Here is a 16,356-nt window from a genome sequence, read left to right on the forward strand (position 1 = left end):
GGAGGTGAGTGTGGCGAATGGGAGGCAGCCTAAGAAACAGAAGGAAAAGTAAAACGGGGACCTTCTCTCTCCACCTTGCTTCCGCCCCCCGGGCGTGAGCTTTCCTCACCTGTGGGAGGTCTGGCAGGAAGTCAGTGCCACCCTCTTGGAGTCACAGGCGCCCTGAATGTGCCAAGCCGCTCAGGGATTTTATTTTTCATCCCAATGAAATAGGCCCCCTCCTGCAGCCTGAGGACACCACCCCTCGATTTGCTAGTCTCCCTTAGTGGGTGGGTGGTAAGAAAGGGGAACAAGGTACAGTGATGTGCAGGGGGATGGGCAAGGGGTGGGGGGAGGGGTTGGACAGGTGCAGGGGGTGTGACTGGACCCATTTCCATGGGGCCCCTCCAAGCGCCCAGAGTCCACGCTCATCAGCATGGCCGATGGCCGATGGCCGGCTCTAAGCCCTTCCTCATCCACTGTGTCTCTGTCCCTCCCTGGTCTTTCCCTGGCCTGGGCCTCGCAGAGAGAATTGCCATGAAGGAAAGAGAGCGCCAGGGGCTGTTAGGGATGTCAGGACTGTGCTAATAGGCAGCCTGTGGGTCTCATATGGCTTGAGGACTCAATAAGTTTCTTGATAGCGTATTAATAATAAAGCCTTTTTATTAGGGAAAATTTAAAACATTCACATTTACTCAGAATGGTGTTAACCCCATGTTCCCCATGCCCCACTTTCACTGGTACCAACTCATGGTCCATCCTGTTCCATCCGTGCCCCACACTCCCTCCCACAGAGCGCTTGAAGCATCAGTACTTTTTTTTTTAATCCTCACCTGAGGACATTTTCCCCATTGCTTTTCAGAGAGAGTGGGAGGAAGGGAGAGAAAGAGAGAGAGAGAGAGAAACATTTATGTGAGAGACACATCCGCCGGTTGCCTCCTGCAGGTGCCCTGACTGGGGGTGGGGATCAAACTGGAAACCCAGGTACGTGCCCTTGACCAGGAATTGAACCGGCCACCCTTTGTGCACCAGCTGATGCTCTAACCACTGAGCACACCGGCCAGAGCAAAGCATTGGTACTTTAAAAAACTGGATTTGAAGCTACTTAGGAAGGAAAGACACTTCCTAGTCCAGCACAGGCGCCCTTCCCCCATGCTGTCTTCTCACAGAGTTGAGGGCCTAGATGACCTCACTCAGCCACTGACCCGCCTGTCCTTGAAGATGTCTGAGGTCACAACCACTGGTCAAAGGTCCACCACTGAGAAATGGAGGGAGTTGGGACAAATCAGGTCGCCCGGAGGGGTAAGGTGTCAGGTGTTCCCCACCAGCCTTGCCTTTCTCACCGTCTTGACAGGAGACAAAATGGCGTCGAGGGTGGGAGACCAAGCCTGGGTTTCTGAGACCTGGTTGTGCCTCGTACCTGCTGTCCGAACCCGAAACCCAGGTAGGTGCCCTCGCCTGGGACTCAGACCCGCCCCCTTTGTGCACGGCCGAGGCTCTGCCACTGAGCATTGAAGGGTATCAGAGCTTCACCTTGGCCATGTCTCTCCTCTTTCTGGTCTCAGCCCGTCCTGTGACATGTGAAGCTGTGCTAGCACCTCTTAGTTCTCTCCAAGCAGTCGTGTGAAGGGAGCCTGAGGCTGGGCTCGGCATCCAGGGTTGGAGTCCCACCCTGCTGCCCCCCAGCTGCCTGGTGAGCAGATCTCCGCTGCCTGCCTCCCAGATCACCCTGCCCACCTGCTGCCGAGCACACCCAGGACGGCACAGGCGCTGGGAGTGTGGTCTGGGCGATGCCCGGGGGCTCACTGGCTTCCTACAGCGGTCCCCGACTCCCCTCCAGGAGGAGCCCCCCTCCAGAGTCTCGGGGACCCCAGGGTGGCTGCACCCCAGGGAGGCCTTCTCTCTTCCTGGTGTTGCGAGGACATGAGGTGGGCTCTGGGGACTCAGGCTGCCCAGATGCTGCTGGGACCCACTCCTAGGAGGGAGCTGGGGGTGGGGGATGTGGGGCAGAAAAGGGCAGGGGAAGGTGGAAGCCTTGGTCTCAGAGAGCCTGGCGGTGCTCACACCTCCCACCGGGTGGCCATCCCTCCCTCTCAGGCTCACTGCTTATTGGAGCCTCAGCGACGGCTGCTGGTTACAAACTGAAGCAAGAGAAGGGCACGGTTGTATGTGATCCTTCCCATGGAAACACAGGCGGCTTCTAGCAATGCAGGCTCCTCCCCACTCCCACCGCACTGTCCCCGAGATTCTGCCGGGAAGGAGCAGTGTGGCCTGAGGAATTTCGGCTCCGACTGCCCTGCAGTCACCAGGCCCACAGGGGCTGGGCCTGGGACCCTCACCCCTCACCAGTGGAGGCTCACAGCCTAGGGCGCTGGGCGGCTGGGAGAAGCTCTGGGAGTCCTGTGGTCTCCCATCCCGCCGCCCAGCCTGGGGCCCCGGGTTGCCTGTGGCCAGTGGGCTCCTGGTGGGGAGAGACAGCGTCCTGTCATCACGGTACAACCCACAGCACCCACCGGGGCCTGGCACCCCCTGGGGACTCAGTAGGAGTCTGTTCCATCACAGACTGGTCGAACAAGGAGGCCCTCTGTCACTCTCGTTTTAAACGATCTTACTATTTTATTTTTATTTTTTAATATATTTTTATTGGTTTTAGAGAGGAAGGGAGAGGGAGAGAGAGAGAGATGGAAACACCAATCATGAGAGAGAATCATTGATCGGCTGCCTCCTGCATGCTGCCTACTGGGGATCAAGCTCACAACCTGGGCATGTGCCCTTGGCCGGAATCGAACCTGGGACCCTTCAGTCCTCAGGCTGACGCTCTATCCACTGAGCCACACCAGCCAGGGCTCGATCTTATTATTTTAAAAATATGAATAAGTGATACATTCTCTTGATTCAAAATCCAAAAGGTACAAAAGGTTGCGCCAGAAGAAAGTCTTCTGCCCGCCTGTGCCCCTATCACCATTTCCTCCGGAAGACACAGCGACCAGCTCCCGTGCCTGCAGGTTTATTTGTGCAGCGATGAGTGAGCAGCGGCACACGTTCATTTTTCCTGGGAGGCCCATCCTGATGGCCACCCCACTTGGTACACAGGCTCTCTCTCTGCCCCTGATTTGTGGACCTTCGGGGGGGGGCCTCTTCCCCACTCCTGGGCAGGGAGACCCAGACGTGGGCCAGTGCTGCTCCGCCTCCGTCTGTGCTTGCTGCGGCCTCAGCTCCTCCTCTGCCCTCTCTGGGCTGCGGTTCTCTCCCTGCAGGGGCAAGTGTCGGCTGCCGTCCATCGACTTCATTTCTGAATCCGAGCGTTCATGTCACGGACACAGTGGAAAACGCCATCTCAGTCCTTCTTGGGGCTCCCCCTCGCCCAGGTTGTACAGCAGTAGTGCCAGGGCCTGGGTCAGGGAAAGTGCCTGTGGGAGGTGCACGGGGTCCCCAACCAGGGTCCCCCCCAGAATGCCCGGCCATGCCCTTCATCCTGGGAGGCCCCTCTGGCCCAGCAGCTCCCACACACTTCCCAAGGCTGTGTGCGAGGACAGGCCTGCAGCGCTGTCATCACCTCCCGGAGGCCTGCGGTGGGCGGCACTCTGCCAGGGGCTCGGCCCCCAGAACATCACATCCTCCCCTGACCTGGCCCCAAGCAGCGACCATGTCTTCCCTGCAGGAGGAACCTTCCCTGGGCCTCACTCCTGGCCAAAACTCTGATTCAACCAGAAACCCCCAAGGGCTCAGCTTGTGGAAAATGAAGCTGTAGAACGTGCAGGCTTCTTCCATGCGCCACCCGCCTCGCCAGCGCCAGGAGCATGAGGCTGGGCTGCCCGTGCAGCCGGAGGAAGCAGGGGCAACGACGGGGAGGGAGAAAGGAAACATGTCACCAGCCACAGGAAGCCCCAGGGAGCTGGAGGCCCCTGAATCCCTTCACTCCTTGTCCACAGTTTTTGTTGTTTTTATTGTTGTTTTTATTGATTTCAGAGAGGAAGGAAGAGGGAGAGAGAGAAACATCAATGATGAGAGAGAATCATTGGTTGGCTGCCCCCTGCATGCCCCCTACTGGGCATCGAGCCCACAACCCGGGCATGTGCCCTTGGCCGGAATCAAACCTGGGACCCTTCAGTCCGCAGGCCAATGCTCTATCCACTGAGCCAAATCTGCTAGGGCTCATTGTCCGCAGTTTTGTCTGGGGCTGTCACCCGTGGGCCGGCCGAGCAGGCCTGCACCATCCTGGGTGCGACCGACAGCGCTAGCCTGGCCTGCTTGGTCAGCACTGCCGGGCTTCCTCAGGTGAGTGGGGATGGCACCTGCCTTCCCAGGTGGGGTCCCCCTAAGTTCTGGGGTGCCTTATGCCCCCCAGTCACGTTTTCCTGGAACTCCCCTAATTATTTCACCTTGGAAAATCGCCTTTTAGAAGTCACAGCACCGGGATCTAATGTCAAGGTGGCAGGTGTAGTGCTGCTAAGGCACTAACGCCATCCTACTCCGGGCAGTAGATTCCTGGGACTAACCCTGCCTCGCACAGGCCCAGGCATGCTGCAGCCATTGACGATAATGTGTGGCCACGTGCGGTCAGTGATGCCCTAGGTGGCAAGATCCAAAAGGGCAGGAGCAAGGCGACTCCACCAGGCAGCGGCTGCTCCCTCATCCCTTTACACGTGCCGTTGTGTGTCTATATCTGTGCTGTGGTGATGAACAAAATGCAAATTCTTTGCGATCCTCTCTAAATCCGTGTAGCTTGGTGTCATTCTGAATTTTCTAATCATGCAAGTTTAACTATGACCACATATTTACTTTTTGATGTTGAAAAGAAAATCCTCATCCTTGAAACCATTGAGTAACACTGATCCGGGCCTCAGGTTCTCATTCCTAACACAGAATTACTCCCTCTGTGTCTCTCTTTTACCCGTTATATGGACCCCCCATGTTCCGTCAGTTCTATTTCCCTGGTGGCTTTGCAATGGCCCTCCTCTTTCCTACCATGGCACTGTCCACTGCTGGAGTTCCTGACCGGTCCCCCTGTCTTGTCCTTCCCCCGCCCTCCGCCCTCCACCCTCCACCCTCCACCCTCCACCCTCCACCCTCCACCCTCCACCCTCCACCTGACTCTTGCTAAGGCAGGGATCTGACCAGGTCACTTTCAGTGGCTCCCTGTCCCTGCCATCACGGTTCTTAATCCCAGTGTTTGTCAGATTCTCCTGAGAGCTCTTAAAATGCCCGCGACCCACCCTGACAGATGCCGATGGAAGGAGCTCTGTGTTTTTAAAGGCTGCCCGGTGAGCGATCAGGATCCCCACCCTTGGCTGAGAGTCCGAGAACGTGGCCCAGGCTTGATGCTCTGACCCTACTTATGATCCCTAGTCCCGTTTCTTAAGCTCTAAGCCCCAAACCCTCACAGCAACCGAATACTCCAAGCTCGGTCACATCTCCACATCGTCCTTGTCTGCGCCTTCTGTCTAGATGGCCCTCCTTCCCCTGGTGTTACTCTGCTAGGATGCCCTTGTGACCGAACTTACCTCTTCAGCCCCTGGGCAGTGATGGCCACTCTGACACTGTCCGTGTGCTCCAGTCCCTCCTCCCCCACAACAAGTAGCAAACCCAGGACCGCTGCCACTTCCCCGTTTTCCTCTGTTCTCCTGTCTACCAGCTCCTCAAGGGCTCGTGCCCAATCTGATTCCTACTTGGAGCCGGGGACCAGCACAGTTCTGACACACAGTAGGTGTTCAGTATCCTAGACCCGGGCCTCCGTGTAACCAACCTGACAGTGAGCCTCAGACACTAGAATTGTTTATCCTATTTTGTGTTGGCCTGAGTCATTGCAAAATCCTCGTGTGTGTGTGTGTGTGTGTGTGTGTGTGTGTGGTGTTTTCCTGCAGCCTTCTCACTTTCTGATCTGTTTTCCATGACCCAACAAGTGCATGATTTCCCCAAACACACACCTGATCAGGCAACCCCCTTGCTTAAAACTCTGCAGTTTCTCATTACGTACAGAACAAAGTTCAAAGGCCTCACCATGACACTGGGGGGCCTGGAACCTGACCTGCTTCCCGCCATTCCCATTTTTTTTCCATAGTTCCCACAGATCTGGGAACCAGATTTATGAGATCATGTTTTCCTGTTTTTAGGTCTTTGTCCAGTTTGGGTTCAGATGCCCTCCTTTTCTTATTCTCCATGTGGGGAACTCCTATCCATCCTGCAAGGCCCAAGTCAAATGGTACCTCCTATGGGAAGCTCTCCTGGATTACCACAGGCAGAGTGCGTGTCCCTATTCAGCGCTGTTACTGCACTTGCCACACGGTGCACTTACTGCTGGTTTCCAGGTCTACCTCCTCCACGTGATCACAGCAGCTCCTCACAAAGGACCCGGCAGATAAGTAACAACAGTCAGAACAGCTTACACCTGGCGGAGCTCCCTATGTGCCGAGGGTGAGTGTGTATAGTGCATTCACTCATCCATCCTCATAACCACCCAGGAGCAGGCACAATATCATCCGTATTTTACAGCCTATTATACAGTTGCTAAGTGTTGTCGTCAGGATTCGAACCCAGGCAACCTGGCCCCAGGGTCTATGCCAGTGATGGTGAACCTTTTGAGCTCGGCGTGTCAGCATTTTGAAAAACCCTAACTTAACTCTGGTGCCGTGTCACATATAGAAATTTTTTGATATTTGCAACCATAGTAAAACAAAGACTTATATTTTTGGTATTTATTTTATATATTTAAATGCCATTTAACAAAGAAAAATCAACCAAAAAAATGAGTTCGCGTGTCACCTCTGACACGCATGTCATAGGTTCGCCATCACTGGTCTATGCTGTCTACACCATACTGATAATGCTTGCAGAATGAATGGTAATCCACAGAGTGTGTGTGTGGTGGGGAGTAATTAATAAAACAGGATATGCCCCGTTCCTGCCCACACCACTCCAGGGGGCAGGCCAGGTTGGAATCCTGGTCTCCTGAGACCTGGCCTGTGGCTTCTGCTGCAAGAACAGAGCTGTCATCTCTTTCCCAGCAGGTGACACAGATGCTCACCGGCTCCTCTCATCACCCCCACCAGCCTCGGCCTCTTTTCTCTCCTTTTCTCCCTCATTCCGCTCTGCCTGCCCAGTCGGGGAAAATAGCTGGTTGGCCTGCAGCTCGTGAGTGAGGCCCCTCCTTCCCTCCATGCGCAGCCCTGGCCTCACTCAGAGCCAGAGCACCCAGCTCAGGGGCTGTGCCACGTTGGTTCCCCTCCTCGCGAGGCTGTGAGCCTCTGGAACCCTCCCTATGGAAGGAAAGGACACAGCCAGAGGCAAAGACTGAAGCCCAGAATGTTCTCAGTCCCCAGTTTTTTCTTTTCTCAGCCTGCTGGGCTCAGAAGAGCTACTGTGGGATGTCACAAGCCAAGTGTGCGTGAAGTCCCGCCCACTGCCTGGGGCGTCTCCCTCCGGGGCTGGTGACACTGGGCAGTGAGCAGAAGCCGAGAGAGGGTGAGAGAGCACGCCCTCTGTAGCAGTCATGCCTGCTCCATCCCAGGCTTTGTTTACAGAGAGTAGAGCTACCATCCAGGCCTGGAGATTGTGTTCAGCACGCCTCCTCCAGGAAGGTGGCCTACCTGAGCATGGGGATTGTGTTCAGCACGCCTCCTCCGGGAAGGCGGCCTACCTGAGCGGATCTGGGAGCCCCTCTGCTCCTCCACTCACCCTGCCTTCTGTTCACACTCACTTGCCTCCAGCTTGTTCTTGGATCTCCTACTGCGGTCTTCATCTGGCCTGACGCTGCCCCTAGGCCACCAGGTTGAATGTTCCTCCAGACACGGCTGTCTCCCCACCAGCCTGGCATTTCCCAAGGGCATGTGGAAGGGATCCTCCCAGTTAATGGTGGGAAAGAGCAGCTGTGCTTGGTTCATCCTTTTCTCCACCCCAGTCCGGGCCCAGGGAGGGTGGTGGGGACCTCGGGGCCTATTCGAAACCCTCCATGGAGCAAGCAGGCCTGCTTTCTTCTGCTCTAGGAGCTAGCAGTCTAAGACGGGCAAGACACACATAGGACCATCGGGCACCAAGACCTGTGACTGACCCCAAGGATACACAGTAAAGGATAAATTCTTTTGATGGCTGTGGCTCGTGAAACAGCCCCGTGGAAGGATCCAGAGTATTGTTATGAAGTGTCCTGGCCAAGAGACACCGTGTTTCCTTCGTGGTGTTTACGCTGGCCTTGGCGTCCATCAACAGAGGATGGAGCCAAGGATGCTCCGGAATGCGGGTGGTGAGCCGGGAGTGAATGTCCTGGGCACAGGCGCTGCCCCTTCAATCCAGTCCCCTCTTGGCAGTGGGCCCATGCGGCCGCCCAGCCGGGCCCAGAAGACCATCCCAGACACCCTTCCCTGGGAGGCTCTCTGGGGCTGTGACTGGGGCTGTGCAGCAAGACCCCCCTCCCCCAGCTTCACACCAGGCTTCCTGATGCCCCTCCCCCACGTGGCCCTGGGAGCTGCTAATCCTGGGGCCTCGGGAACTCTGTCCCATCCCATATGGTCTGAGGACAGAGCGGGGCTTTCAGGCTGGAAACAGTGATGCGTAGGACGGAGCAGCCCATCTTGGCCCGCCCAGGTGCGGGGAATTTTCAGGCCCGTTGAGCCAAGCCACAGAAGGAAGGCAAAAAGGCAAAACATGTTTTGGAAGGTGGTTGGCAGCCCTGACTGTCTGCTCCCTGGGCCAGGGCTGTGCAGTTACCCAAGTGGCATGGGGAGCGGGGAAAGGCGACTGGGACAGGACGGCCCCGCTTTCTCTAGAGACCCCAGGAACGAAGGCTCTTGCCCTGCCCTGCCTTCCTCCCCCCGATCTTCACTTGCCTGGCCCTTGCAGCTGAAATGACCTCCTCGGGAAGTCCTCCCGTCAGTCTACCTGGCCTCTTGCTGCTGGAATTCAGGCTGCTTTCTCATATTTGGATCCTTACTGGGGCCTGAGGAGCCTCCTCCGGCCACAGCGGAACTTGGATTGAAAGGTCTGGCTCCTTGGAGACAGGTGCCGGGCAGGCCACACTGTCATTAGCGCTGCTGTGTCATTAACATTACTCACCAGCCCACTCCTTCCCAAAGCAGTAGCTCTGGGGAGGCAGCCACTGTCCATCCCTCCTGCTGGTCCTGGAGAGAGAGAGAAAGGGAGGCGTGGGGAGGAGAGGGGGCCGGGAACACAGGCAGGGAGGCAGCTCCCTCCAGGACCTGACGGATGGTGGGCCTCCTTCCCACGGCTGCACGCGGGGCGGGTGTGATTTGGGTGATTAGTCTGCGAGGCTGTCACAACTGATTCTTGTCGACAGGAGGCCCTTTTCCTCCCTCCCACGCTCCCTCCTCCCGTTTCTTCGTGCCTGCTCTCCCTCCTGCTCTCCGTGCTCGCCTCCCTCTCACCCACTGCTCCATTTCCTTCGCTTTCCTGCCCCTCAGGCCCCTCACTTCATTCTCCGGCCTTCCTCACGGCTCCTCTCTTCTCCAGCCTTTGGGGTCCTCTCATGACGGAGCCCAGGGAGGGGTCATGAAGTGTATTAGCCGCCACATTGCCGCTGGATTAAGTCATGCTGGTGGCTTCTCTCCAGCTGCTCTCTTCTCCGTCCACAGGCGCCCTGGGCCGTGCAGGTCTGTGAGGCCTGGACCCTTCCGTTCAGCTGCAGGGGCAGCCATGACTCAGAGCCTGTCCCTTCCTCCTTCCCAAACCTGAGGTCGCCTCCTCCCCCTCCTGGGAGCATCACCCCTACCCTCTTGGCCCCACTCCCATCTCTAAGCCCCTCTTTGGGCCCTGAGCCCCCTGCCAAGGGAACAAGCCCCTTCCTCTTGTTTTCTCCCCACCCCTCACCCCATCTTCCCATGGGATCCTCTGCCAGCCCTGTCACCCCTTCCAGGGCCTTGGCCTTCTCTCCTCACTTCAGGCCCCTGCTGATGCCTCTGCTCTCAGAGATCTGGAAACTGCCTCAGAGGAATTATTGAAATTACTCTGGCTTCCCCTTTAGACTAAAAGCCCCAGAGGGCTTACATATAGCCCAGCACCCTGCACAGGCCTGGTAGGCACTTCATACATGTTCGCTGAGTGCTGTGATGTGGCTGGCAGCATGCTAGGCTCTGAGGACACAGCTGTGAACAAAGCAAAGGTGGTCCCTGCCCTGCCCTGGGGGATACAGAAAAGAATCAGAGAAGCGTCAGTAATCCCATCGTACAACCCCAATACAGGGTGTCCCCAAGATGTATACACACGTTCACAGCTCATTTCTATTACATTTTGAAAATGAAATGTATTTGAACAAACACTGCCTTTATAATTATTTCAAGTGTGTATACATTTTTGGGGGGACACTCTATATATATATTTTTTTCTCAATCGTACCTCTATAGAGCTAGGGGAAAATAAAAGAAGCAAACACATAAATAAATCTAAGTGTATGCCAAATGAAGGGGAGGAGGGAATAGGTAGTAGTTCCTAATACACAGCCATGCGTGCGTGACTGATGAATTAACTCTGCTTCCCACCTAAAGGCTGCTGTGCTTTACACCACCTAACGTATTCTTCACTACATCCCATCTTTCACTTATTCTCCTTGTATTAGTCTTATCTCAACAATAATAATAGTAATAATAATAATAACAACAACAGCAATCTCTATGCATTAAATTGCTGCTGTGTGCCAGGAAATGTATTGCCTCACTTAAATTTTGATTCTCATTTTAAAGATAAGGAAACAGACTCAGATGAAGTCATTTGTCAAAATCCACACAGCTAGCTCTGATAGGACATCTGTGTCTTACACTTCTCTGTCACCCAATGGCAGGGGCCACCAAGGTCCCACCAGGACCAGCTGGTGAGAAAGGGGAGAACTGGAAGCACAGCTCTGCCCCTCCCCGCCCCCTGCCCCGCCCCAGGCCCCAGCTGGGCCCGCAGGAGTGGGGCTGGCCCTCCTGCACTGGGAGGGTTCCTGCCTGGTGCCTTCGCACCCTCTCTCACCTGAGGCAGCCCTGCGGAGGCACGGAGACCTCCGCTCTCCAGGCCACCCCACATGTTCCAGAACCCCACACTCTCTTCACCTCTGTCCTCCCACTGGGGTCTGCCCATAACAGCACCAGGGACGAGGCATTCTGGGTCCTTCTCTTCATACAAGACAAGACTGCCAACTTGAAGATGCATCTCTGGAGTTACCCCACTTTCTCTGGCTCCTCCATCCCTCCAGACCCATTTCCATTGAGCTCTGGATTTATCCTGATAAAGAAGCACACTGTTAAGATGCTTACCCATCTTAGCAATTATATAAGCTCACTGCCCTGCAGGTATGAACAGGGGCTTTGCCTGTCCTCGCCCCGTGTCCCCTCCCTAAACCCTCCCCACTTTCCCGCCCTCCCGCCCCTCCAGCATCAGACTCTAGACTCACAGATGGTGGGGTAGATGATGAATAGTGCTCAGAATTTACTCTCTATTGAGGGTTTGTGTAGAACCTCCTGCCACTCTATTATGCTTTCCTCACTAGGAGCAAGAGATTTTTTTTTCTTACTTTAAATTCAACTTTTGGGGTCATAATTTGCATATAATAAAATATACCCATTTTAAGTGATCAATGTTGACAAATATTTGTACTCATGTAACCACCACCCCAATCTGATGTAAACTATTTCCATCACCCCGAAAAATTCCACGTCACACCCTGAGGGTAAAGGTACACTGCAATGAAACCAGGTTGGTAAAAATTTATTGAGTTCTCATCACTGTCTGGCTCAGGGAACCTCAATAGCTGGGACTTGATTTAAAGTGGTTCCAGATCAGTACTTCCCACAAGTGCATGGCAAAAGGAAAAACACAATAAAGACACTCATATGGAAGAAGGCACTCTCATCCCCAGGCTTAAATTATTTCACCAACAGATCTTTTCAAGTATGACAAGAAGCAACCCAAATAACCAAATACAGCAGGTCCTTGAATGCAATGTTGTTTTGCTCAGCGCAGTCTCATTATAGCTTTTTGTTGAGGAAACAAAAATCATTTCCAAGCTGGGCCACTATCTGTGTGGATTTTGTAGGCTCTCCCCATGTCTTGTGTGGATTTTCTCTGGAAAATCTGGTTTTCTCCCCCATTCCAAAGCTATGGATGCGAGGCAAATTGGGGTGCCGACATTGTCCCAGTCTGAGTGAGTGGGTGTGAATTGCCCTGCAATGGAAAGACATCCTGTCCAGGGTGGGGTCCCACCTTGCACCCTGAGCTGCTGGAAGAGGCTACAGTCACCCATAATCCTGAACTGGAATAATCAAGTTGAAAAATAATTATCTCACTTGTTTTTATTCATCTTTCATAAATGTATGGTCATCTCACATTTATTTCAATGTATAGTATTAGAAGTGTTTTGGGTCTTTATGTCAAAACTTGGTGATATGTTTATAACCAGAAATGTGCCCTAGGAACTTAACTCTTGTTTATGTCAATTAGCCTGTGGTGACACTGGTTTCATTATATGTTGTTTCCAAGAATCTAGCTCACATTAAGTGAGGACTTAGGGGTACCTGGGAACAGGCACCATAAGTAAGAAACTATAGATACAACAGACAAGAGGAACTAAACCGCAAAAACTTCAGGTTTTATATTTATAAAACACAGACTATAAAACAATTTTTATCACTCTATTTAGAGAAATAAAATATATAATTGAAAATACTTGCAGTTAATAAGAAACTATAATAATTGATTTGCATTTGGAAAAAGATCAAATCAAACTTCTAGAAAAATAATAAATTTTATTAATAACAATAAAAGCTCAAAGATATATCTGGGGAGAATTAGTAAACTAGAAGATGGGAGAAATTATTCAAAACTTAGCATAGAGGAACAAAAAAAAGATGAAAAATATTACGGAAAAGTTAAGAGCCACAGACAACAAGAAGAACCAACATATATTTAATTGGAGTCCAAACAAAGGAGGGATCAATTGTGTCAGAGGCAATATGTAAACACATAACAGCTGATAATGTCTCTGAACTGATGAAAAGCAACACATCACAAATACAAGAAGACAAATTAATCTCAAGCAGGATAAACATATATTCACAGCCAGACACATCACTGTGAAACTTTAGTAAATCCCAAACACAAAGAAAAATACTAAGGACAGATTATCTTTACATTTTTTAATATACTAACTTAAAGAAAATAACTGCCCACCTAAAATTCATTTCTCAGTGGAAATGCAGTTCAAGAATAAGGGCAAAATACAGATGCTTTAAGATGATAAAAAATAAAGTTTAAAAAAAAATCAGCTGGAGTTGCTACCAGCTGATTCTCTTTAAAGGCCATTCTGCTCTTTGGGCAGAAGTAAAATGACTCCAGATGGAAGGTCTGAAAGGTGAGAAAGAATGAACAGTAAATAAAAACGCAAATATATGGGTAAATAAAAACAAACATTGACTATATGAAACAGTAATGATAATGCCTTGTGAGGTTTAAAAAGAAAAGATATAATAGATTTCTCCAAATCTCTGATATTTTCCCTAAACCTAATCCCATCATATTCTTCCCCATTTAAATCACTGTTGCCCAAATCTCAGAGTTCTCTTTGCTCTCCCTTTCTGACCTCTCACATCCAAGCCACTAGCAGATCCTATGAGTTCTGCCCAGGGCTGAGCCGAAGCTGGCCTGGGTTGGCTCGCCAGACCCAACTATAAAAGTTTCAGGAATTTTGAGAGCCAGCTTATATCCTGTTGGTAGCTGCAAATGACCATTAGCAACATTTACACCATGGAAATCAGCCACCCCACCCCAAGAACTGGTTGTTAAACCTTCCAGCACGTCACTAGGCTTACTCACAAAGTCTGTCCAGAATCTGATCACTTCTCACAACCTTCATGGCCACGCCCTGCTCCCAGCCACCCTCATGTCCTCACCCAGATGATTGCGATGCCTCTTAAAGGGTCTTTCTGCTTCCTTCCCCTCTTCTCTTCAGCTGATTCTCAGCACAGCAGCAGGAATGATCCTGTCACTCCGATGGCTTCCCATCTCACTCAGAGTAAACCAGAGGCCCTAGGTGCTTGGCTTCCCGCTTCCGACTCCTCCTACCTCTGTGACCCTGGACACTGCGGGAATCCCTCTTGCAGCCTCTTCCTCTCCCTTCCTCTCCCCCAGTCCTCTCCTTGCCTCAGGGCCTGTGTACTCAGCAGACTCCCTCCTCCTCTCCCCCAGGTCCTGGTCACATGTCACCTGCCCAGTGAGGCTCTCTGGTCACCCTATCTGAAATGGAACTTTCTGCTTTCCTTTTCTCATTAGTACTGGTTATTAACACTCTAACATCTTTACAAATTTGTCTTTATGGCATGTCTCTCCAATTAGAATATGAGCTTCATATGGGGGGGGGGGGGGGGCGTGTCTGTTTTTATCAAGTTATATCCCATAGCCCCAAAACTAAGTCTGACATATAGCACTCAGTCAATAACTCCTTTCTCACTCCTTTATGCTGGCTTCTTCCTGTGTGACCCACCCCAGGGCATTTGAATGTTTTTATTCAACTGAGGAGGGCGAGGGCTTATCCCCCTGGCATTTTGGGGGCAAGTGCAAGGCTGCAGCTGGCGGCCTGGAGTCGAGACCAGCCCAAGAATGTGTTTGTTTAGCCTGCTAGACATTTTAAATTAAATTAAATTAGTTGACAACATTAAAAAATGGGAAATTTCACATTTTAAAAAATCCAGCTTTCCAGCTTCTCTGGAAAAATCCAAAGATCTCGCAATCCCGAGGCTGCCTTGCCACCTGGCACCAAGCCACAGCCTGAGCCGCGCCCGCGGCCAGTCCCCACCCGCTCCCGAAGCCTCACTCACTGGGCCACAGCGGACCTGCTGGGCTCCGGGCTCAGCTGCCTGTCTGTCAGAGGTGAGGTTAGTAGCAAGGCCTCTGAACTGGAGGCAGAAGCTTGAGTTTCATTCCTCATCTGTAAATGGAGATACAGCTACCGTGGAGGGCATTTCAGTGACCCAAGGAGACAACCTCGGTGAAGGGATGGTGTGATTGGCAAAGCCCAGAACGCCTTGGAGGGATCAGCATTCGCATCACAGCTGTTCCCATGAACACCTCAAATGGGCTGCAGAGCATCCTGCGGCTCAGCTCGGGCCAGCCCTGTGCCAGGATCCCACCCCGATTCTCTGCAGCCACGTTCTGCCTCTCAGATGACATCTGGCTTCCCTGCAAAGCGAGCTCCTCAGCCCATCTAGGGACCCCTACCCGGCCCCTTCCTGGCACATCTGGTCTACTGGGCCGTCTCAGTGGCAAAGTCTGGGGTCCGTGGTTTCCCCTTCTGGCAGGGCTCCCCTGTTCTGGACCCTGGCCTGGGTGGCGAGGAGGATGTTGCCAGGGACAGATCTGAGGGATTCTGTGCAGGCTGGGCCCTGGGAGAGCCAGATGGGCGCATAGCTCTCACCCGCCCAGCGTGCCCACCAGGACCGCCACCAGAGTCTAGTGTGGTTCCTGCAGGGCACCCTGCCCGAGACCAGAGAGGCAGGAGTGTGGCCCATGGTGGTTTTGGGGTGGGAACACCAACTGTTATTGGAGGCTTCAGGAATGTGTAGGGAAGCCGCAGGAATGCCGGAGGAGGGGGCCAGGAGGGCCAGGAGGGGTGCCATGGGTTGGGGATTCCATATTCCACGTCTGGGGGGCTCAGAGTTCTGGCTTTGAGAAACCCTGTGCTCACTTATGAGCTGTGCAGCCCAAGAGTCACAGACCTCAGGGGAGATGGGCAGGCAGTTTCTGGAAAGGAGCTGGCCCCTGAGGAATCAGGCCTTGAAACATGGCAAGAGAGTGAGGGTAGGAGTCGCCAAGTGCCGTGGCTGTGGTGGGATTTGGGGTCCTGCCCCTTGACCTTTCTGCATCATTCCTGATTCCTTCTTGCCCCTTTAATGAACCTCTGCCTGGAAGTGGTCCCACCACCCATCCTGGGTAAGGGGCAGGATGTGTTCTTGAAGGCCGCGTTCAGATTAGGGGAAACTGCATGGACGGTGGCCTGCCTCCTATGAATGACACTACAGTTTAAACCCTTCTGACCACTTTCCTCCTAGGAGAGCGGTGGCAGCTGGAGGCTGGACTTGGGGCGAGTGGCCATGAGAAGGAGGCACAAGACAAGAGGGGCAGCCCTCCCGGGGGGGCACTCTCCCGTTATGCCCCGTCCCACCCATGTCGAGAAGAGATTCGCTCAGGCTGGACTGGCTTGGGGCTTCTTGGGTGGGTGTCTGGCAGCCCTGGTCTCTTTCCCAGAAAAACCCGTCTGTCCCAGATCCTTTCTTTCCCCTCCCTTGACATGATCAGAGCAGAGAGAGGCAGTTCTCGCCCCTATAAAAAGTCACGTGTATAAAATGAATCATTCAGAATTATTGAAACTATTGAGTTCTCTAGGAAGTGTGATTCACTCAT

The sequence above is a fragment of the Myotis yumanensis genome, unplaced genomic scaffold (assembly GCF_028538775.1).
Source record: "Myotis yumanensis isolate MYYU_CA2020_CCGP unplaced genomic scaffold, mMyoYum1.0.hap1 SCAF_17, whole genome shotgun sequence".
In the NCBI taxonomy this organism is placed as follows: Eukaryota; Metazoa; Chordata; class Mammalia; order Chiroptera; family Vespertilionidae; genus Myotis; species Myotis yumanensis.